Here is a 15,063-nt window from a genome sequence, read left to right as displayed (position 1 = left end):
TGCTTTCGAAAACAATGCATGCAAGACTTGCCATCAGGTTTTTGACAAAAATGAACTAATGAAAAATGGTAACTTTGTCTTTACCTTATCCCTTGTCGGCCAACTGAAACATGTCCTAGAGACTGTAAATCTTGGAGAGTTCTTTCAATACATACATGTTACTATATGTGATAGCGTGGTATCGCATGTGGACACAAGTGGACACGTGTCCACATGTGGTACCACATGTTATCACATGTGGACACAAGTGGACACGTGGTAACGCGTGTTTCACCTGTGACCACATGTGGACACAGAAATTTGTGTTTGGTTTTTCTCTAAGGGTATCATCCTAAGTCAAGGGGGATAAGCAGAACAAGTCATTTGGTTAGAATCCTTTTTCCTCAATCAAATGTGTACACTGTCAAAGCAGTATTTTCTTTTCCCGAAGTGCATTCTTACTTCAGTCATGTGTGCCATAATGCTCTGTAGTTGCTTGCCAATCTGTCCTTGTCTCTCTTCAAATATCTTCAGAAGTTTGTCAGATAGCACATCTAGCTGTGAGAGAAATCTGGATTGTAGGGGTATGGTGGTAATGCGCTTAAATTCTGCATTTATCTGAAAACAAGAATAATCACAGAAATAAAAATACTTTAAGTTATTTGGAGAGGCATGCATTTAAAACATTTTGTTGCAGAACTGGACTCTAACTGACCTTCTCTTACCCTCTCTGCATTCCTTCAGGAGAAATGGAGTTGTAAAGCATCCCAACTTGCAAGAGCTATTGACCATTTGAACCGTTTACAGGGAAGGTGTTAATTTCAGAGACAAGATGTCTGGCTCAGAGACATCCCCTCCACACTCTTTTGGAGGAGCAAGAGACACAGATATCTCAACATCAAAAGTTGCCTTCTACTCACCATGTTTCTTATGGCAATGCTAATTCTTTCCTGATAGCCCCATGAAAGATCAGGACAATAAACCTGGCTGAATGAAAGGTGCCAGGCTCCAGAGGAACCTACAAAATCAGATAATGCTGGTGGGTTGTAAATTAGACATTCCTGAAGCAAACTGTGCCGTATGTTTGTGTGCTTTTTCCTAATACACCAGGATAACCATACTTCTATGTTGAACTTAACTTTTGATGTTTTCACCTTACAGGACCCACAATATGTATAATATTGATGTTTTTCCAGTTTCTCTAACTTGGGGAATGACAAAGTTGTGATTTGAACTGTTTTATAAAGTTTGTATGAATTTTTACCATGGAACCGTACTGCCATCTAGAGGTTCATAACAGTCAGGTTGAATACGCCTGACGTGATACATTTATAAATAAGTAACCATAATAGTGATAATCATTTTGGGCAAATATAGTCTGCCTTTCTTTATCTCTTTACTTTGTGTTAGTTATACCTTGAGTCATCATATATTAGGATGAGTATTAGAAATTGATACCATGATTATTGTTTAATGTTGTCATCCAATCATAGGAGTTGCCTAACGCATGTTGTGAACAATGTTGAAATGCCATTGAAAATCATCCACTCAAAATATATGTGATTGACCATAGTGAGAAGCAGATGAGCCCCTCGTATGAATCATTAATCAATTCTAGCTCCATGAGGCGAAATCACATTGCGCGCTGCAAACCATCCCACGTGAGCGACGGCCTATCCATTAGACACGCCCTGGAGCGACTTTTAAAACTGCTTGTAGAACGCAGCAGTCCTCAGGTTTTTAGTTGTTACGTTTTAGTTATGTTGTGTTTTTGGTTATGTTTTTGTTACGTTGAGTTTTGGTTAAGTTGTTGTTTAAGTTATGTTAAGTTTTTGTTACATTACGTTTTAGTTTTGTCTGTAGTTCTTAGTTGTCACTTCCATTTTTCTAAGCCACACATTTTGTTTTAGTATCTGTAAATTTTAGTCAAATAATAATAATTTTGTAGACCCTTTTCTACCGGCCATCAAAGAGACTATCAATTTTGTTGTTATCAGTCTAAAATAAACCTTCATGGACTGAACCGAACCAAAACCCTGCAGCCAGCTGTTGATCCTTGGTCTGGGTTAACAACCATCCGGAGCCGTCCCTCATCTGTAACCGACACCATAGAACCCAGTTCGAGAGACATCACCGTCCAACATCAGCTCTTCACCTTGGTGTGCCTGGGACTTCCACCGGACCACTGAGCAGATCGAGCCACGGACGAACATCAGGGTATCTTCGAGTTAGTTCGGAGCAGAACTTGCCAGGACGTCATCAACCAAGTAGGCATGCTAAGCGGGTTTGAATAAGAGTTGGTCCGTGAGGTTACGACCAAAAATTATCCAAATTCTCTCAACTATTCTTTTAATCACTTAACTTTACGTTCGCGTTCCTATTATCCCCTTACAACTACTTCTCACCATCGCCAACTTGTTTTACCATTGTGTTGCCATAAGTTTCTTTTGTGTTATGTCATACCACCTCATACCTTCTGTCGTACTATTCATGATATATTATTCATTATCCATAATTGTGCTTAATAAATGAGACTTTGATTCAAGTCGTGGTTAAACGGTGTCCTTTTGAGCTGAAAATATACAATCCCTGTATCCAGAGTTTACACTTCAGGTTATCAGCCTGGTTTACCGTTAGTTCATTTGTTAGTATTTTATCAGCGTTATAGCAGTTAATTTCTGCAGTCCTTCTTAACTGAGGAAGGTGGTGCCCCGATTTATCAACGAATGCAACACCACATTAATTCCCCTACAGTTTAATACTAAGTAACCACAAAGACTAGTGAGCTGAAGTTAAATTGAAAGATTTATACAATATCTGAATAATCTTATGATTGTATTTGTTTACAAAATCATTTACCTCACTCAATATATTGTTTTGCTGCTATAAGTTGATTTTTAGTCAGTGTATGTGTATGCTGATTGAAACCTCAAACCCAAAATTATATTCTAAGCAATTTTTAACCACATACCTCACTTGTTTCGAAGAGTGCGGGTCATCTTGCCTGAAAGTCTCGAATCATGGTTGTGTCACAAACCATCTCATATTTCCTATAGGCAAATGTCTTTTCCATTTTCATCTTCACCATTTCCCTATTGTTCCTCTTTTTAACATCTGAAAGAAGTTCCACTCTCACTCTCTCAAGGCTCACATCAGATTCTCCAGTAGGGTAGGGAGGGCAATAGTTCACTTCATATCGCCTTGGTTTTTTGATGCCAGCAGCAGCACTTGATTTGCCCTCTGGTTTGTGCTTGAGAGAGTTTACGATCACCTCAGGACATCCCAGTTTTCTCAAGTGAGTGTGATAAATTGCCAGTTTATTCTTTAAGATAGCTTTCCACCCCGCATATCCAGTCAGAGAGCCTTTCTCAGTCAGGCACGGATGCTTAGAGATGAGGGCCTCTCCGACCATGTTAAACTGTTTATCAGTGACATAAACTCTGGACTGGACTACATCTTGCACCAGTCCCTCAAGAATGTTTGACTTCAGTTTAGGATCTGGAGTAAGTAATGTCCCCTTTTCCCTGTATGCTGTATTGCCCCGCTCAAGTTTCAGCTCTGCATCATAGCAAAACGGAGGAACATGGAAGATCCTGGGCCAAAATGACCTGGAGCTGGATGATTCTGGTGATGATTCTGGTGAAGAGAGTATGTCGGTGTCAACACACCCACTAGACAGGGACAAGGATTCTTCAGAAACATGATGGCCCAGAGCAGCAGTGGAGGTGGAACACTGCGGAGCTGAGGCTTCTGTCATGGGAATTACTCTGTTGTGCTTCTATTCTGTATTTCATCCATTGAAGTGAGATTCATAAATTCATTTCCAAATAATGCATCCATGAACTGAAGTCTGAAGTTACAGTCAAGGCCACATTGTCTTTGTACCTTGCTAACAAGCTCACTGACTGATCCAGGAAGTCCATTTTTGAAAGTCAATCTTTGGCTGCTGTTGTCGCCCAGAATGACTCTGACAATGGCAGGGTATCCATCCTCCTGTCTTAGTCTGTGAAGAGGATGAAAAAGATTGAACTTTAAAAGGTTGTTGCATATTGTTTTATGTTAAGACACATTTTTTCTTATGTATACATTTTTATACTTTTATACTTAATATACAATGTTGTTAAGAATAGTTAAATTTATGTTACACAATGAATGGTTTAAAATTGACTCAAAAATGATTGGAGCACCCTTAGTTGTTACGTTTTATACATGCCCATGCTCACACCCTGTATGTTGCTATTGGCGGGTCGGCTTCACATCACTGCCCAAAGGCTGACGCCCAGAATCGTCCTGAGCACAGCAAAATAAGATAAAAATACAAGCAGAAGGCGGGGTCTCTACAGAGATGCCGCCACACACTTCTGGGTCTTAAGTGAGAACTGAAAGGGATTCTATACAATGTTTTTAATTTTTGTTTTTTTAAGAAAATCCTACCCATTCTATCTTTAAAAAGGTATACTATACAGGATTTTCCTATGGAAAAAAAAAAACAACAAAAAAAAACTGGAGAGACCTTGCCCTCTGCCTGTATTTCTCTTCTTATTCTGCTGTGTTCGATTGTTGAGTCTCAATCCCAGGTGGGAAAGACAGTTGACAGTTGAAAGACAGTTGATTGTTGAACAACTGATTGTTGTCAACTGTCTTTCTCCAGAATTGCTTAATGCACTTTTGAATGGTGTGTTTACAAACAGCAGCTGGCAAATCCTGCATAGTGTATTACTTACCGCTCAGATGGTTAACCAACCTTTTATGCAGATATGTCTTTTTAAGGTCACCATATGACTTAATCCAACCAAGTAATCGGCCAATGGACAGTTGTCATTGAGTTCACTGAGTGCCACAAGCTTGGTTTCTCTTGACGGTGACAAGCTTAGTTCAAAGGCTCTGTTCACTGTACCACCCACACAGCACTTCCACAATGAGGAACAAGTCCTCATTTATAACACACATCTGCATGATCTCAGCAAACTCTAGTAATCCACTTACTGATCCATGGGCAACTATCATTCCTTTGCTGTAGGCTATGCCACTACTTGATGCACTCTTGGCAAGATGCACTTCAGATGTGTTGGGGTATTTTGACTTAATAGCCTGAGCCACTTCCTCTTTCAGTACATCAACTGGAACTGTGGACACATTCGGTAGATGTAGGCTAGATTTACCATAGGATGGTGAGTTTATGTGGAATGTGATCATCAGCTGATGTTTTGAAGCCAAAGTCAGAGGTACATTCTCATAGCAACTTGTGTGCTTCACGATCTGCTTAAAGAAGCTACAGTGCTGTGAAAAAGTATTTGCCCCCTACTGTATTTCTACTGTTTTTGCTTTTTTGTCACACTTAAAAGTTTTAGACCATTGAAGAAACTTCAATTTAAGAAAAAGACACCTTCCAAAAAGTTCCACTTTTGTCTCATCAGTCCACAGAATATTTTCCCAGAAGTCTTGGGGATCATCCAGGTGTCTTTTGGAAAATGTGAGACAAGCCTTTGTTCTTTTTGGTCAGCAGTAGTTTTCGCCTGGGAACTCTACCCTGGATGCCATTTTTGCCCAGTCTCTTTCTTATGGTTGAGTCATGAACACTGACCTTAACTGAGGCAAGTGAGGCCCCCAGTTCTTTTGATGTTCTTCTGGGTTCTTTTGTGACTTCCCGGATGAGATGTCGACATGCTCTTGGAGTAATTTTGGTTGGTCGTCCACTCCTGGGAAGGTTCGTCACTGTTCCATGTTTTCCCCACTTGTGTATAATGGCTCTCACAGTGGTTTGCTGGAATCCCAAAGCCTTAGAAATGGCTTTGTAACCCTTTCCAGACTGATGGATGTCTATTACTTTCTTTCTCAGCTGTTCTTGGATTTCTTTAGATCGTGGCATAATATTTGGCCTTTTGAGATCTTTCAGCGTACTCCATATTGTCAGACAGGTTCTATTTAAGTGGTTTCTTCATTGTACACGTCTGGAAGTAATCAGGCCTGGGTGTGGCCAGTGAAATTGAACTCAGCTTTCCAAAAGATGTTGCTAATCACAGTTAATTCATGATTTGACAAGGGGGGCAATTACTTTTTCACATAGGGCCAGGCTGATTTGGATAACCTTTTACCTTTAATAATTGAAACCATCATATAAAAACTGCATTTTGTGTTTACTAAGGTTATCTTTGATTTACATTAGAATTTGTTTGATGATCTGGAACATTTTAGAGTGCCAAATGTGCAAAAAACAAGAAAATCTGTAAGGGGGCAAACACTTTTTCACAGCACTGTATGTTTGACTTCAAATCACATCGTCCAGAGTGCGTCAAGTGGAACAAAATACCTTATCATCTGAGGGTAGTGCTCAAGATAGTGGTGCTTGGGTAGAAGTCTGACACCAGGGAACAGCTCCTGGTACTTCTGTCTGTGCTCAACTATTTGGCTTTCAAGGTATGAGATGGATTCATCAGTATGCACAGGAGCAACAATCAACTCAACAATATCTTTTAAATCCAGTAACACTAGCCATGCTGGCTCATTTTCTGGCACCTCCAAAATGGGAGAAACCTCATTAAACTCCAGTTTTCATGGGCATTGCCTCCAATAGTTTTCCGACCCAAAAAACTCTGTGGTAAAACATGTGGCTTATTTGTTTTGTCTGACCATTTATAGGGGAAAGCCAATATGGCTTTATTCAGGTCATCTAATGTAAATAACTTCTATGATATCATTGATGCCAAGCAGTAAGCCAGCTCGACTGGCACAATACCCTCAAATGCATCATGAGCAACGTCAGGAGGAAAACCAGAGACAACGTGAAAATGAGACAGATTTCTGGTTAAAACGCAATGGGCGTATTCTCAAATGCTGCTTTTACATGACCTGCATGCACTTCTTTAGTTTTCAGGCTGAAAACACCAGATTCAACAAAGTCAGATTTAATATCACAACTTTTTGCTGTGCAAAACCGGCAAAAGAAATCACCTGAAAAACTTTCAGTGAAGCCTGCAATACCGTGTGCTCCCAAGTCATCAGCCACAACACTATGCACTGTACCTTTAAGAGATGTACCTAATAAAGGGACATACACACCATGGTCCTCCAGAGTTTTAAGATCTTGCAGAAGAGGTTCCAACACTTTGTCATAACCATCTATTTTTACATCAACACTTTTGCAAAGTACTGCAAGATAAATAGATGATAAAGATGAGTGTGAGTCAGGTGGCAGGTTACCTAGTCCCCAGTAAACACCACAAAGCTTGTGTTTCTTACGAGAGGTGCCTAAGGGATTGCAGGTCTCAAAATCGTCCACGTACAGACACAGTGATATTCGTAATTCCTCTGCATTCAAAAAGCAGTTTTCTTTAAAATGCAAACCATCTTCAGGGGACCTGAATTCATAAGAAGGGTCAAGTTCAATGTCCTGCTGTCCTCTATGATTTTCAATAATCTTATCAAGAATGACTAACAGTGGGACATACTGAAAGGTGTGTTTCTTTTTATGATCAAGTATGTAGGTAATTGGTTCCACAACACTGAATTTTTCTTTGTAATATTGTTTACGTTGATATGAAGTACTAAGAGGGCCATCTTTTTCAATTGCTCTTTGAACTGAGTTAGCTGAGCAAACTGCTGTGGTGATTTCTGTAACTACAGAGTCATCAACTTGGAGGCTGCGCCGCTCAAGGATATCACTTACAGCACGTCTAGATAATGGTACAGATGCAGAGCTCATTAAGTAAAGTTCTTCTAAAAATTCATCAATAGCTGTACCTGGCACATGCACTAAGTACTCCAACTTTAACAAGGCTGCTGCAGGCTGCTGCTCAATTACACCTGGGAGTGCCTTGTGTTGACCTTTCCAATCTAGGGATGCATCAGAAACTTCCTCTTCCACACACTCCTCATCCTGGTAATCAAAAAATGAATCATGTAATGATGGTGATGCTAATGTAGTCGTTTTCACAATACCAGGTATAAAATCAATTAGGGTGTGAGGTGTGTGCCTGCGACTCTTATGAGACTTAAAGGTTCCATGAATATTGGTTTGAAAACTACAGCCAACAAACATGCAACAGACATTTTCATTTCTCCTCAGATGCGTGTTGATATGAACAAAGTCCTCCCTTTCATTAGCTAAATTCTTGCATGCACATAAGTGACAGCTAAAAGTAGACAACTGCTTTTGAATCTGACTAACTTGTGTGGGATAAACTCTACTTTGATGCACGATTAAGGCATTCCATGTCTTAAATGTGCATGGACATTTTGAATATGTACATGGATAGTGGATGGTGCGTCCAAAATGTGGATGTTTGAGTTTGTAATGGTTAAGTAGTTCTGACCTACTTGCAACGACTACTGAACACCCCTTACACTGCCACATTCACTGGGGAGGAGAGAGGGAGACAAATTACAGGTGAGCCAACCCAACACACATCCAACAGAGCTTTTCACACAGAATATATCTAACACTGCTTCAGTTACTCTGTACTGTCACTCACATTCATAAACTCACTTGCCAGTTTATTATGTGCACCTAGTTAAAAGTAATGGTGTATTAGACTGTATTAGTTTTAGCTAGGAATGTGGACCCAGTACATTTGAAAATATGTATATTCTTGCAATTTTAGCACACTGTATGCAAAATATTTAGATGAATATTTCAGAAATTAATAGCAACATTGTCACACCCAGGAATTTTGAAAGTCTCTAAAAATCAAGTTTAAATGCATCAAGTAAATCAATAAAATCATTTGAATAATACTCACCATTTACTACAGAGCCTTTGGAACAGTGCTCAAAGCAAAGTGGAAGTCACAGGTCCCTCAACTAGAGGAACACCAAATACCTATCCAGAAGAAATTATTACACATTACTAACACTGAACACTATGAGCTTCATGATGGTAAGATTCATTGTACAGTTGTAGACATGGGTAGGATTTTCAGTTGAAGACAGTTGTATTAGACTGTATTAGTTTTAGCAAGAAATGTGGACCCAGTAGTTTTAAAAATATGTATATTCTTACAATAATAGCGCACTGTATGCAGACTGTTTAGATGAATATTTCAGAAATGGATAGCAACATTGTCACACTCGAGAATTTTAAAAGTCTCTAAAACCTTGTTTAAACAAATCAAGTAAATCAATTTAAATCAATTTGAATAATACTCACCAACAGTGCTCAAAAGTGGAGGTCACGGGTCTCTCAACTACAGGAACATCAAATACCTATCCAGAAGAAAAAAAAAAATAATAATAAATGTCTCGCATGCAATATTTTGCCTTTGCAAAATGAAACTTAATTTTGGAGGCATTTTATTTTACCACCTGCTTTGATGATGCTTTATATCAAACATTTTAGTGCCTGCTCATGTAAATCTCAGACAGCACATGCATGTTGTAATTTGAACACAGAAAATTTTGTCAAGAATTAACTTTAGAACTTTATTGTCATTGTGGTCACAATGAAATATCATTTCAGCAGCATCTCTCTCAGCATGAATCATAAATAAACAACATATCACATCACACGTATGCATCCAAAGGAGGACTAACAGTAAAATATATATATATATATACACACACAGATACTAAAAACGTGCTGATGCTGAAGCTCAGATAAAGTGCATTTAAAAAAACGTGCTGATGCACGATACCCATATAGAGTGCATTAAGGGGGAGGTTTCACACATTTGACAGCTTGTGGGTAAAAACTTTTAAGTAGTCTGTTGGTACGTGCCCCCAGTGCTCTGTGCTCCTTCAAGAAGGGAGGGGGGTGAACAGTTGGTGTCCAGGGTGTGTGGGGTCTTTGAAGATGGAGCTGGCTTTCCTGTGGAGCTGGCCATCATAAATCTCAGACAGAGGGGGCGATGTGGTCCCTATTATCCTCTCTGCTGTCCTCACTACCCGCTGTAGAGTTTTCCTGTCCTCTGCTGATAGTGCTGTAGCTAAATTTAAGGATATGATCCCATCAGTATTTAATTCAATGCCATGTCTCAATACAACAGAGGAGTCTTATGCTAACGTTAGTCCCTCCCAGATTGACTTCCTGGTTGATAGTGCTACAGGATCGTTGCGTATGACACTTGACTCTGTTGCTCCCCTAAAAAAGAAGAAAATTAAACATAGGAGGTTAGCTCCATGGTATACTCCTCAAACCCGCAAATTAAAGCAAACTTCACGGAAAATAGAAAGGAAATGGCGTTCTACCAAATTGGAAGAATTTCGGTCCACCTGGCAAGACAGTCTTAAAATATACAGGAAAGCCCTCCGCAGTGCCAGGGCAGCCTATTACTCTGCACTAATAGAGGAAAATAAGAACAATCCCAGGTTTCTCTTCAGCACTGTAGCCAGGCTGACAGAGAGCCATAATTCTTGTGAACCATGTATTCCTTTAGCTCTGAACAGTAATGACTTCATGAGCTTCTTTAATGATAAAATTCTAACTATTAGAGACAGAATTCATCGACTCCTGCCGTTAACAGGTACTGTTTTGTCTTCAAACGCAGAAATCGTAGAAACTGTTACTCAGTCTGTCGCAGTTTTAGACTGTTTTACTCCTGTTGACCTTCACCAACTAATTTCAATAATTTCATCATCAAAATCATCTACCTGTATTTTAGATCCTATCCCGACTAAGCTGTTTAAAGAAGTATTACCTCTAATTGACTCTTCAGTTTTAGACATGATCAATCTCTCTTTATCAACAGGCTACGTACCACAGTCCTTTAAAGTAGCTGTGATAAAACCGCTACTGAAAAAGCCTACTCTTGATCCAGGGGTTTTAGCCAACTATAGACCGATATCCAACCTTCCCTTTCTCTCAAAAACTCTTGAGAAAGCAGTTGCCAATCAGCTGTGCGACTTTCTAAACAATAATAGTTTATTCGAGGATTTCCAGTCAGGATTTAGAGTGCATCATAGCACAGAGACAGCACTGGTTAAAGTTACAAATGACCTTCTAATTGCATCTGATAAAGGATTTGTCTCTGTACTAGTCTTACTGGATCTTAGTGCTGCATTTGACACCATTGACCATGGCATCCTATTGCAGACACTGGAACATTTCATTGGCATTAAGGGAACTGCGCTAAGCTGGTTTAAATCCTACTTGTCAGATCGCTCTCAGTTTGTACGCGTTAATGACGACTCCTCTGTGCTCACTAAAGTCAGCTATGGAGTTCCGCAGGGTTCTGTGCTTGGACCAATTCTATTCACCTTATATATGCTTCCTTTAGGTAAGATTATCAGGAAGCACTCAATAAATTTTCATTGCTATGCAGATGATACCCAGCTATATTTATCAATGAAACCGGAAGAAACCAGTCAGTTAACTAGACTACAAGCATGTCTTCATGACATAAAGACCTGGATGACCTGCAATTTTCTGATGCTAAACTCGGACAAAACTGAAGTTATAGTAGTAGGCCCTAAACATCTTAGAAGGTCACTTTCTGATGACATAGCAGTTATGGATGGCATTGCGCTGGCCTCCAGCACCACTGTAAAGAATCTGGGAGTTATCTTTGACCAAGACATGTCCTTTCACTCCCATGTAAAACAAATTTCAAGGACTGCCTTTTTTCACCTACGTAATATCGCAAAAATCAGGCATATTTTGTCTCAAAATGATGCAGAAAAACTAGTCCATGCATTCGTAACTTCCAGGCTGGATTATTGCAATTCTTTACTATCAGGCTGCCCAAATTCGCTGCTGAATATTCTCCAGTTGCTCCAGAACGCTGCAGCACGTGTTCTGACAAAAACCAGGAAGCGAGATCATATTTCTCCAATACTCGCCACTTTGCACTGGCTCCCTGTAAAGTTTAGAATAGAGTTTAAAATTCTCCTCCTTACTTACAAAGCCATAAGTGGCCAGGCACCTTCTTATCTTAAAGAGCTCATAGTACCTTATTGCCCTACTCGAACACTGCGTTCCCAGAATGCAGGTCTACTTATGGTTCCTAAAGTCTCAAAAAGCAGAACAGGAGTCAGAGCATTTAGCTATCAAGCTCCTCTCCTGTGGAACCATCTTCCAGTCTTTGTCCGGGAGGCAGACACTGTCTCTACATTTAAGAGTAGGCTTAAAACTTTCCTTTTTGATAAAGCTTATAGTTAGGGCTGGCTCAGGCTTGTCCTGGACCAGCCCCTAGCTATGCTGCTATAGGATTAGACTGTCGGGGGACATCCAAAGATACACCGAGCTCCTCTGTCCTTCTGTCCCTCTCCATCCGCACGCTTTCATGTCCTACCACGGTGTGTTACTAACTTAGCTCCTTCCCTGGAGTCTCTGTGCTTTGTCATCTTGCAGGTTCCCATGGACAGTGGCTGAATCTGGATGTGGATTACAGCTACATCTCCTGCCTTGGCCCTGCCTGACATCCACTGCAACTGCTACTGCTATTATTACATCCACTGTCACTGTTACTGTGATTGCATGTCCGTCTCTCTGTCTCTCTCTCTCTCTCTCTCTCTCTCTGACTGCATTTCTGTCTGTCTGTCTGTCTGTCTGTCTGTCTGTCTGTCTGTCTGTCTGTCTGTCTCACTCTCCCTCTCTTGCTCTTCCTCTCTCACCCAACCGGTCGAGGCAGATGGCCGCCCACCCAGAGTCTGGTTCTGCTCGAGGTTTCTGCCTGTTAAAAGGAAGTTTTTCCTCGCCACTGTCGCCAAGTGCTTGCTCATGGGGGAATTGTTGGTTTCTTTGTAGATAAAAGAGCTTAGTCTGTACCAGCTCTATATGGAAAGTGTCCTGAGACAACTTCTGTTGTGATTTGGCGCTATACAAATAAAATTGAATTGAATTGAATTGAATTGTTTTCTGTTGAGTGCTTAGGCACGTGTAGTCCAATGCAGAGGACATGTCTGTAACTATATGAAAAAATCATATTTTTGGGAAAAAAAAGTTTAACATTTTTTTTCATGTCCTGAGAAGAATAAAAACACTTAAGAAAAAAATCTTGACCAAGGCTTTCATAATTCATGCATCAGAACCATTCCACGAATTAAGACAAAAACCCACGGTGAGGCTGCATTCAGCCATTATGGCCCTTATCGGTGGAACAGCCTGCCAGAGAGCCTCAGGGCTGCAGAGACCGTTGATAATTTTAAGTGGAGGCTCAAGACATACTGTTTTAGTCTGGCGTTTAATTGAATTTATTTGTTCATTTATCTATTTATTTGTTTTTAATTGATTTCCATCCATTTAATTCACTTATTTTAAGTCTTTGCGCATTTTATTTCTTTGAATTATCTCAGCTCTTATTACTTTTCGACATTACTGTTAGACTGCATTTTATTCTCTTAGTAGCTCCAGTGTCTCCTCATGGGGGCCCTCCACACCATGGCGGTGCTTCCTATGTCTGCTGACAGTGGTGCCTCTTGGTGTGGATGGCCCCTTTATGCGATTTTCCTCACCAGGATCCTCAGTACCAGGCCATGTCAAAAACCAAGTGTGTGTGTGTGTGTGTGTGTGTGTGTGTGCGTGTGTGCGTGGATGTGTGGGTTCAGTGGGGTCAGTGGGTGGGGGTGGGAGGGACATATGGGGGCGGGAGGGCAGGGTTCTTGTTTTTGTTGCTTGTTTTGTGAAGCTACAATTTTATGTATGAAAAGTGCTATATAAATAAAGTTGATTTGAATTGGGGCTGCATGGTGGCGCAGCAGGTAGTGCGCGTGCCTCACAGCAAGAAGGTCGCAGGTTCGATTCCCGGGTCGAGCCTTTCTGTGTGAAGTTTGCATGTTCTTCCCATGCATGCGTGGGTTCTCTCCGGGTACTCCGGCTTCCTCCCACAGACCAAAAACATGCTCATTAGGTTGATTGGTGACTCTAAATTGCCCCTAGGTGTGAATGGTTGTGTGTATGTGCCCTGCGATTGGCTGGCGACTGGTCCAGGGTGTACCCCGCCTCCTGACCATTGACAGCCAAGATAGGCTCCAGCCCCCCCATGACCGCGAAAGGGACAAGCAGCATAGAAAATGGATGGATGTCTATAAATATATTACAGTTTTATTATTGATATCACAGTATTAAAGCTTTGTTTGATGTCATTAAAGGCAATCTTTAAAAAAAAGTTGATATAAATGGAAGAAAAATAAAAAACAATTGATATAATTGAACTTTCAACTGTGTTATTACCTTGATTTATTATGTTTAATTGCAATTCAGATTATTTTAGGAAATTGGAACCTCTTTTTCAGTCCTGTATAGATATCTGAGCCACTTAGATTGCTGAAATAACACTTACTTGCTTTTTATTAAGGCAATCAGTTTGTATGGTTTTAGCAAGTAAGTCAGATTGCTGTTCAAGTACATATAACCTAGAAACGCTAAATTAGTCCATCTTAGATAAGGGTGTTGTATGGACTAAACACAAAATATATTTCGCATGCAATGATTTAGTAGATTAAAATAGTAATTCTGAGTAGTCTTTACTAAGTCAAAAGTACATCTAAAGTAAGTTATCAAGTACACTCTACTTGATTCTTTTAATTGCTTAAACTCATTTGTAAGAAGAAGAAGAAGAATCATACTTTTTATTATCACATCACACATCATGTTGCACACTACATGCTTCATGCCATGCTTCCCGTGAAATTAATTCCTCCACATTTAACCCATCCTGGTCATTCTTCCACTACGGCAGACCAGGAGCGGTGGTCTGCCAGCTGTGGGTGCCCGGGGACCCAACTCTCCTCATCACCATTGGTCAGGTGGTGATCTTCTTGCATGTTTTTAGTGGGGGTTATTTAAGGAGGAAACCCCGGGTGAACAGAGAGAATGCCAAGAGTGTGCAAAGCAGTAATCAGAGCAAAGGGTGGCTATTTTGAAGAAACTAGAAGATAAAACATGTTTTCAGTTATTTCACCTTTTTTTGTTAAGTACATAACTCCACATGTGTTCATTCATAGTTTTGATGCCTTCAGTGAGAATCTACAATGTAAATAGTCATGAAAATAAAGAAAACGCATTGAATGAGAAGGTGTGTCCAAACTTTTGGCCTGTACTGTATATCGCACACGTTTGGAACTGGAAATCTTGTCACGGTGGAAGGAATCATGAACAAAGACAGATATGTGGAGATTTTAAAAGAAAACCTTAAGCAGTCACCAGTAAAA

Source organism: Chaetodon trifascialis, chromosome 3 (genome assembly GCF_039877785.1).
Source record: "Chaetodon trifascialis isolate fChaTrf1 chromosome 3, fChaTrf1.hap1, whole genome shotgun sequence".
Lineage (NCBI taxonomy): Eukaryota > Metazoa > Chordata > Actinopteri > Chaetodontiformes > Chaetodontidae > Chaetodon > Chaetodon trifascialis.
Note: the sequence above shows the minus strand (reverse complement) of the source record.